The sequence below is a fragment of the Wolffia australiana genome, chromosome 3, assembly GCF_029677425.1.
Source record: "Wolffia australiana isolate 7733 chromosome 3, ASM2967742v1".
Classification (NCBI taxonomy): domain Eukaryota; kingdom Viridiplantae; phylum Streptophyta; class Magnoliopsida; order Alismatales; family Araceae; genus Wolffia; species Wolffia australiana.
Window position 1 is genome coordinate 18290001 of NC_135837.1, and position 10000 is coordinate 18300000.

Consider the following 10000-nt stretch of genomic DNA (forward strand, 5'->3'; position numbering starts at 1 on the left):
TACTCTTTCGAGAGAAGTAGGGAACAATGTTATTAACCGATCGATACGAAGATACAAGAATTGGTAGTGGAATATGAGCTGTCTCAGAAGTAATGCCACGAGGTTCTTTATTTCATAACATTTCTTTCTTTCAGTTCTTTTCTTTCTTTTCTTTCTTTTCTTTATCCTCGCGCCCGCCGCTGTCTTCATCTTCATCTTCACCGCTTCCGCGCTTTGCAGAACTTCTTCTTCATCTTAATCTGAATTGACTTCGTAACATGAATCTTAATCTGAATTGACTTCTTAGCATCTTCATCTTCATTGACTTCGTAACATGAATCTGAATTGACTTCGCTGCGCCCTTATGCTCCGCCACTCGCGCCTCAGAACGTTGATTTTCATTGTTTTATTATATTTATGTTAAAAAAATGTCTTTCAGAACCTTTGGATAACCTTCTAATTCTGCTCGTCCGGTCTTTGATCGAAGGTCTGGTATCCGCAACTACTAATAAGAAAAAAGGCATGCTCCACCTCGCACCTGACCAGCTTTATTTAGTATAGTAACGGAATTGCTGTGACCGAACCGCAGTGCTCAAGTGTATGCCTGCGCTAAATGATAAAGTCTATTCCCATTTCTTTCTATGTTATTTTTCCTCGCTCCCTCGCTCCTGCTCATAAATTCCTCGCGCCGCTCGCCACTGCCTGAATCCTCATATTCATCGCCTGCGCTTTGCTCCCAGAAGTAAATCTCAGTCGATACTTCACCCACCAACAGAATTGGAAATATGGGAAGTTATAGAAGGTTCTGATTTTAGAACAGTTATAATGGATCTTATTAATTAAAGAAGAGACATTGTTTCAGAACCAGAAGAAGTCATCAAAAATGAATGATTGAAGTAAGTAGAGGCGCAACCAGAGATAAATGTTAACCTAGTGAGCTCCAGATGCCAGATCAAGAATACAAAGAGGAAACGCTGGTTATTTTGATATCAAGTATAGCACTAGCTATGATGCTCACTTTCACGGCAGTTAAGATGGATGTCGGCTTCTTAGTATGGTTCGGTTCGTTCCGTTAAGGGTTGGTCAGTTTTTCTAACACTTCTCCGCTCCTAAGCGCTAAGCGCCTAAGGCTTTCCATCCGAAGGCGCGACGCGCTACTTTAGGTAGGAGCGTCACGAAGTCAAAAAAATGAATCAGAAGAAGGCGCGAGGAGCGTGAAGATGAAGATGAAGACGAGCGAGCGATGAAGATGAATGAAACGATTCATCAACTTAGGCGCGAGCAAGAAATGAAGATGAATCTGCTAAGAAGTCAATTCAGATGCATCTTCATGTTACGAAGTCAATTCAGATTAAGGCGCGAGGAGCGTGAAGATCAAGATGAAGACGAGCGTGAAGATTCAGGCGTGGAAGCGGTGAATATTAAGATTCAGGCGCGGAAGCGGTGAATATTAATCTGAAGGCGCGGAAGCGGTGAATATATTAATCTGAAGGCGCGGAAGCGGTGAATATATTAAGATGAAGGCGAGCGTTCAGATGAAGATTCAGAAGAAGGTCCGACGAGGAAGAAGTAGGGATATTTTTATAAATAAGGCTGGGCCAGCACCGGTCCATCAATTAACTAACTGATACCTATACCGTATATCGTATAATAAAAAGAGAAGGTAGCATAGCTACCGACACTTTACAATCGCGCCTAAGAAGTCATCTTCCTCGTCCACGCTGGAACAACAATGTTCCCTGCATTGTTGTTCCAGCGTATTCTTTAAATACGCTGGAACAACAATGTTTACGATGACTTTAGATAAGTTATACTGTACCCCAAGAGAAGAGGTACTGGACGCGACTGATGGAGCGTTTTGATCTTTGATTATCCTTTGTTGAAATAATATCCTGGGGTTTGCAACGATAACTTGGTATATCTACTATACGACCATTAACTAAAACATGTCTATGGTTAACTAATTGTCTGGCTGCAGGAATAGTCAAGCCATGCCCAATCGAAAAGGATGTTATCCAAACGCATCTCAAGTAGTTGTAGTAAAACCTGTCCTGTTGATCCTTTGGCTTTTCCAGCGATATGCACATATCTAAGTAATTGGCGCTCTGTCAAACCATAATGAAAGCGCAATTTTTGTTTTTCTTCTAAACGAATACGATATTGTGATCTTTTACCGGAACGCAATTGGTTTTAAGATCACTTCCGGATTTAGGCCTTTACTAGTTAGTCCTGGTAAAGCCCCCAGACGCGTATTTTTTGAAACGAGGTCCTCGGTAACGAGACATAAAAACTCCTTTATGTTATTATTTTATTGAAATTTCATAGAAAAATCTAAATTAAGGCTGAACTAAAGCATAAACAAAGCAAAGAAAAATCTACGTAAGTATTAGAAACAAGAACGAAATGGAATTGTATCTATATATACGCATTTTTTTACATGTTTTATTAGAATTAGATATTTTCTATTATAGTTTATTTAGATTTTATAGTTATAGATAGATATCCATATATATTGAGATACATGTATAGAGATATAGATACGAGATTAAGACTACGTTTTATGATGGGTGTTCTTTCTAGAGTTGTTGGATAGAAATCTAATTACTGCAATTTTGATTCATAGGTGGAAGTTAATGTCGCATAATATAATAAATGAGCAACTCAACATTTCACGAAAGGAAAAAAAGAGCAGTCTTTTGACTTTTTTTGATGTCAAGAGGGTATCATCAATCATCAAAAAATCAGATAATAGGGAAAAGGCCAGCTATCGGAGTCGAACCGATGACCATCGCATTACAAATGCGAAGCTCTAACCTCTGAGCTAAGCGGGCTCACATAACCAAACTAACTTATAGCACGCAAATTATGAGTATCTTGACTATTTACAATTCAGTTTATTTTCTTCTTATCTTCTCTTCATTTCAGAATTATTGTATAGTCTTTTCTTTGTATGTTATATTTTTTGTATATTATTATCTTATATATAGCCTATATTATATATATCTCTCTAGTGTGACCCGTTAGCCCATAAGTCAGTACTGTGATGAAGCGGCTGTTGCTCACCCGATACGATCGTACGAGGTCACAATTAACCCAACACGATCATCCGGGGTGAACAAGAATTGGGGATCGGATGGCGAAATTCGCCAATGGCTGAGATGTTCAGTCGACTCCCTCCCTTTGTGGGGTCCGACCTCACGAATGAGCAGAAAAGGGAGGAGGAAAGAGGCCCCGTGAACCGTCATAATAAGTGAACAAGTGTAAGCTTCGCTGCCCGACAGTATTCCGTACTGACCACACCGAGGGACAGGCCCTGAAGCGAAGGACGGGAACGAGCGGAATCAATGTGTTCCAATTTCTGGCCTTGCACCGACCATCCAATGGACCATGGACTAAACGGCCACTGCCTTCAAGGACTATGTCCAGGGGACCGCCGCCCCGCCCCCACGATTCAGATATTTCCTTTCCTTTAACTTATCTAAAGTGATTATGTTATAGATAGTTAAAGAGTTTTGCCTAATGTTCGATACATTAGGCAATTAGGGATTTAAGATTTCGCCTAATGTTCGGTTTTCTATGAGCATTTGAGATAAATTGGACCTTCTGAGATATTTCCTTTCCTTTAACTTATCTAAAGTGATTATGTGATTATAACAAACGGGGTCGTTGAAGAGGTACAGTATACCGGGGTCCCCGGCCAGAACCACACGTGCAAGTTTCCCTGCATGTGGCTCGTCCGTGCTTTTTTCCGGGGCGCTGCCTGTGACTCCGCATGGGAGAAGGGGGCTGAACTTCAAACTGGAGTGTTCAGAGCATTGCATTGTCTGAGGGAGTGGGGTGAGTAGGCAGCGCCTACCAAGCAAAGCTTTCGTTGAAAAGGTGGAGTGCTTTCATCAAATGATGCATGTGGGCTGAGCCATTCCCATCCCAACCCGCTGGCCTGGTTGGGAAGAGATTCTAAATAGAGAATATGCGCACCGGGAATATCTATCTATCTTAGCTAGCGGGGGCGGGCTTTCCTCTGGTAGTCCCAAGAGCCTCTTACAGTCCGTCCCGTCTCATCTTTCTTTGTTTATCGCCAGCCTGTCTCCACATGAGATCCTCTTTCTATTGATGACTAAAAAAAAAGGGCACTCTCTTTAATTTTATGTTTTCTGTTTTCTTTACTTTGACTTTTACTTTCATCGTTTATCCGCTGGATAACGTCACTTTACTGAAGACAATTTTAGAATGTATTAAAATAGTAATAACAGAACAAACTTCGTTTATCCGCTGGATAACCTCAGTGATTAGCATCACCTTCGTTTATCCGCTGGATAACCGAAATTTGTTCTGTTATTACTATTTTAATACATACTTTCTACTCAAGCTTGTAGTAGTGAACACAGCCACCAGGGATAAAACTTTTTGTGTTGAGCGATCTACGTCTCATAATTTAACATTTAAAATTTCTAGAAATTTTCTTTATTTAGGCTTTATCAACAAATCTCAAAATCTGATGTAATGTCATGTTTAAGTATGACTTAACAAATGGGCCAATTGACTCCTCTTTTACAGATATAAAGAAGTGATCATACAAGGTGGCATCGATTATCAGTTTCTAGATTGATGAATGACTTCTTTATAACGCTAAAAAAAGAAGAATGATTCGAGTTCTTTATTTCATTTTTTTTATATGTTTTATAGAAAACTAGCCCCCATTTTTTAAAAAAAAATTGAACAGTTTTCATCTATCTCGGGATACTCAGTATAAATTAAAAGAGAGCTAGAAAAATCTCTGGACCTTAAATTATGATTTATTTTTGATTGGTCAAAATTCAAAAGCGTTAAAATACGAAATAACTCGAAATTTGAGTTTAGTTGAATTTATATATTTCTTTCCCTAATTAAAAAGTCTGTGTACAGACGTATTGGAGATTGATCTCCGTTGTCAAGCCCATATCTGTCTACAAATATATAGTCTCTAAATATAGAGATGCTACAATAGAACACACGATAGTGTGGTAGAAAGATTTATATTATATCATTTAGTTCTTTCTACCATACTATCTCCACTAGTGTCGATTCCAGTCCAATCATTCCATTTAAGACTTGGAGTTTAAATCCCTTTCTTTAATGACGGATAAGAAATCAAAGTCTCAGTTAACTTAATCATTTTGGCTCACTGTTTTCACGTAGATGATAAGTAAAAAAGCAGTAGGAACTAGAATGAACAGTGCAGTAGCAATAAATGCGAGAATATTTACTTCCATAATCTTATTGTTTTTTTCTTCGCAATAACTCGGGATCTAATCCCATAGAGGTAATAAATTTGACTGCTATAATCTAATTTGGATTAATTGTATCCTAATGATACTAAATGAAATCCGTGTATGAATAACAATATCTAATCTATCAAAGAGATTCATCATCGAGAATTGAATAGAATAGTATAACATAGGAAGATCTTTTATCCATACCAAGTAAAAAAAGGGATTCCTGATTCTCTAACGAATTCATTGAGTTTATGTTTTCACTCTTTCTTTTTTAGACTAGACTATAAAAAAAGGTCCCCTTCATTTTTTTTTGTTAGATTTCTCCCATTAATTAGCTCATGAGATATCATATGACCGACCGGTATTCCATTGGCCATCCAAACAAACAGTAGAAGTGCAAGAAAAAAAGTCATTAATATAATACAATTAATATAATACTAATAACTTATTTAATAATAATAAACTACTAATTATAACTTAATATATATCATTTTTTTGTAGATGAAAAATTCTCTGTCAAGCTGATTTTGGTAAGATCATTAGGTATCATGCAATAAATACCATATATAGACTCCTTATATGTGTACTCCTATCCTACTAAAAATATTAATACTCTAATATATTTCATGGATTAAGAGCAATCGAAAACGTCATGTCAGACCTTTCCTTTAGAGTATCCATCAAACTAATAAATAGAGTGATACCACCAATTCAATTGTCCCAATCCACATAGATATGTCTCCTTGTTCTGAAATTGTTAATGGCTAGTAAGTATAAATTGTTCTATTTGTGTGATACTAAATCGAACATTAAAACAAAAAAAGAGAGAAAGATGCCTACCTAGAATTATATGTTGCTCCCCGTTTTATCCTTGTGCGTCGGGAACAATACAGACAGAAATTCAAAGATTTATCGGGTCGTCGGATCTTAGTTCGGGACTGACGGGTCTCGAACCCGCAGCTTCCGCCTTGACAGGGCGGTGCTCTGACCAATTGAACTACAATCCCAGCAGGCTGGACAGTATGTCTATTCTTAGGGTTTCCTAAGAACACTCTATTTGCTGTATTATAACATAAACACGAATGCTATAGGGATATCCAGCTAGACTAGATATAGCCTATACTATATCTAGTGATTCATATAGTAATCATAACACTGGTTAAATAGTAACCTGTAATTATTACTATTGCTTTAATATTTATTAGTTATTTTTAATATAATAATGATAAAAAAGAACACAAATTAGACTTTTATTTATTCTTACATACATATCAGGTATTTCTAGAAAAAGGTGATGTCATACTCAAAAGAAAGCGGAAAGGCAAACTTTTGGGCCGAGCTGGATTTGAACCAGCGTAGACAATTGCCAACGAATTTACAGTCCGTCCCCATTAACCACTCGGGCATCGACCCAGGAAGAATCCATATCATATACATATATAATAGATAATTGATATGGATATGGGCTTCTCAATTATTACTAAGCCACGATGAACTTACTTTCCCAGTACCCTACCCCTAGGGGAATTCGAATCCCCGCTGCCTCCTTGAAAGAGAGATGTCCTGAACCGCTAGACGATAGGGGCATATCCGCCCGACCACCATCATACTATGATCATAATATGATCAGTTTTTTGGAATTGTCAATACAATAAATAGAATCTAAAAAAATCAAATCAATATGAATAAAAAAATCTAAAAAAATGGAAAATATACAAAAAGGACCTAGTAATTGTAAAAATGTAAGTACTGGTCTGATTATAAAGAGCTTTTCAACTTTGATGATTCCCGACCGACCCTCTAGGTAGGAGGTCATAAATGTGTCATCCGCTATGATCTATTTATTATACTCATATAATATAGTCATATATACTATATAATACAATAGTGTAGACTTATTTAATAGTTCAAATTTGAGAATTCTTTCCTTATATAATCTAATTAGGTTCGGTTCAATATTCATTATTTATTTAGTTAGACTAAATATAATAGGAAAAGATAATAGGAAAGTTCCCTACCTATTCTCTTTAATGAACTAGACGATATTAAATTAAGTTTATATTAAGCTAGCTAATAAGCTAGATAAGTTTAGTAAAAGTCATAATAAAAAAATGAATTATAAATTTCTTTTCTTTTAATTTAATATTAAACTCAATTATAATATTCAACTTTTAATTAATATAAAAGTCCTTACATGAATATAAAAATTCAGAATAGATAAATATTAAGTAAGATATATGTTTTTTCTATTAAAGATAGATGTCTTAAAATCATATTTATGAATATGTTTGTATATTTTATTCTATTATTTATATATTAATATATTTATCTAATATTATAGAATTTAATTAATATATTAAATAAATAAAAAGAAAAATATTCAAAAATATTAGTAGATTAACAAATAAAAAAGTAGTATATCAAATTAGTTGAAGTAGTGATTGATCAAGATCAAAAGTATAGAAATTTTAGTTATTGAATTTAATTTACCTAATAGATTTCTTTAAATAAAATACGATTTGATCTCATACATCTCTGTAAGATTTGTATATGTAGGAATTAATTCAATATTGTTCTCATGATCCCTCAAAAGCAAAGACAATAGATCAAATACAATAGCTAAAGTAACATTGAAACAATTCACTTTAGTTTATTGGTAAGGTTTTTGACGAACTTTCTGCTAGACTTGACTTAGGACTTCAACCCTTTAGTTTTAAATCTATATAATTTCTTGTTCCTGCATAAGTTCCTATACATCTATATGTAGATGTAATATATGGACATATATACCCGCGGTAGACTCATAATGGAAAATTGAGAATTTAGTGAGTTTTAAGCCCTTTTAACTCAGTGGTAGAGTAACGCCATGGTAAGGCGTAAGTCATCGGTTCAAATCCGATAAGGGGCTTTTACTTAAAAATCAAAATCCTCCTACACTACATCTATCTTAGGTTCCGAAGGCGCGACGCACGACTTTAGGAGCGGATAAAGCACTTCGAATTGTTGATTCATCGCCGTAAACCAATAGTTCATTATCTAATAGATCTTTCTGTTCTAATACTCTATCCGAGAGTTTTCAGTATTTATTTATCAATAACCTATCTAACGGAAGGCTATTGGATCAAATGACAAAGACATTGTTTAGAAACTTTTCCCGGATGAAACATTCATGTAACAGGAAAAATCTTTCCCATTCCTTAGCTCGATATGTGGCCATGAAAAAGAGATTAAGTGAGCGGGTGGAAATTTTGTTTTTTTTTTATTTCTGATAAATGATTAGCGCTACGCGCCTTAGCTCCATGGAACAATATGCTACTGCTGAAACATGGAAGAATTTTCATCTTAGATTAAAACACTATGTATGGATGATATAAACTGCCTAAACAATAATGATTTACTTCGTAACCCTCACTATATAAAAAAATTTCCATTAATGAAACCAGGTTATGAAATAAATACGCATGTCCGATGATGTTGTGTTGCTATCTGCTCCAATAACGAATCATTGGTTTAACTGAATCATTAAAGAAAATAGATAGACCTTTCTCTTCATCTCAGGTCGATGGATCTTCTCAATTGGAAGATCTCCCATATGGATAAAACACATTCCAGTTGACTGAGCCTAATTCTAATTGTTATGTTCCGAAGCAAAGATATCCGCGGGGGCCAGTTCGGCCTATTCAGATATGAACGACCAAGAGAAGAGGTACTGGATTCTCTTTGCGGGAGCGGGTAGGCTGTTCTTGTCTCTAGGAAGCTGAACGAAAACCACCTCAGCAAACAGTGAGACTAGGTGTTCGGCTAGCTCTTGACTTGATACGGAATCCACTTATGGTTTGGTAAGCTTCCACTCTACCACGACCTTACTGATAAACCATTTCGAGTCCCCTTAGGCGCGAAAGCGGGAGCGAGAGCGTGGGTAGTGTTGTCAGTGTTTTTATAAGCGGATTAAGACATGGTCAAGTGCTATCGATCGTTCCAACGTGGATTCACGTAGCTAGAACGAAGTAACTTATGTTAGACCAGTGACCTAACTCTTTAGTTTAGTGCCAGCAATGCTTAGCTTAACGCTCCCGCTTTCGCGCCTCAATGATTGAGTTTACTTCCCCATCTAGCTACTCGTCGGTTAGGGGGTAGGTCCAGGTGGGGAAGTTATAGATACCTTTACTTCGTAACCTTCGTAACCTTCGTCAAATAAAAAAAGACAAATGAAAAGCTCTGAGCGGATGAAAGAGAAAAATGGGTGAAGGAAAAGGGCAGCCGGATCGCGCTGGTTTAACTTCCAGTCACTCATCGTTGATTCATTCCTCCGCTCCTAAGCGCGTCGCGCCGTCGAACGTTGATTCATCGTTGATGAATCTTCATTGACTTCGCTCCTAAAGTCGCGCCTTTGAAGGTTGTAACCCGGACCGAGAAGTCATTGCTAGTAGTAACGACTTGTTACGATCCATTGGTTCATAGTTATTAAGTAGCGGATTTTGATAAATCCGCTACTTAATAACTATGAACCAACGCTCAGTTTCGACCTTAGGTTCTGAGGTCACGAAGAAAGCACTCCAGTCGTACTCCATTCTACCTATTGAGTAGGGGACATAAGTAACCATGCCTCCTGCTTTTCTTTCAGAACCATCAGGTTACGAGGTCATCCTTGCACGGGTCCTACACAGACACAGAAAAGATCACATTAGATACCTAAAGTAAGTTGCATTTATTACATGACAGGGTGGATGGAAGGTCATAGAGAGCACACCCAAAAGGACTGCTCT

At 36.8% G+C, this 10000-nt stretch overlaps 4 non-coding genes across 4 annotated transcripts; 1 reads left to right on the forward strand and 3 right to left on the reverse strand.

The window, feature by feature from the left end:
- Window positions 1-2737: 2737 nt before the first annotated feature.
- On the reverse strand, window positions 2738-2810 carry TRNAT-UGU (transfer RNA threonine (anticodon UGU)). The gene has a single exon. It is a non-coding gene; the product is annotated as a tRNA-Thr (tRNA).
- Window positions 2811-6167: 3357 nt separating this feature from the next.
- Window positions 6168-6241, reverse strand: TRNAD-GUC (transfer RNA aspartic acid (anticodon GUC)). The gene has a single exon. It is a non-coding gene; the product is annotated as a tRNA-Asp (tRNA).
- A 323-nt stretch (window positions 6242-6564) lies between these two features.
- Window positions 6565-6647, reverse strand: TRNAY-GUA (transfer RNA tyrosine (anticodon GUA)). Its single transcript has one exon. It is a non-coding gene; the product is annotated as a tRNA-Tyr (tRNA).
- Window positions 6648-8070: 1423 nt separating this feature from the next.
- On the forward strand, window positions 8071-8142 carry TRNAT-GGU (transfer RNA threonine (anticodon GGU)). The gene has a single exon. It is a non-coding gene; the product is annotated as a tRNA-Thr (tRNA).
- Window positions 8143-10000: the final 1858 nt, after the last annotated feature.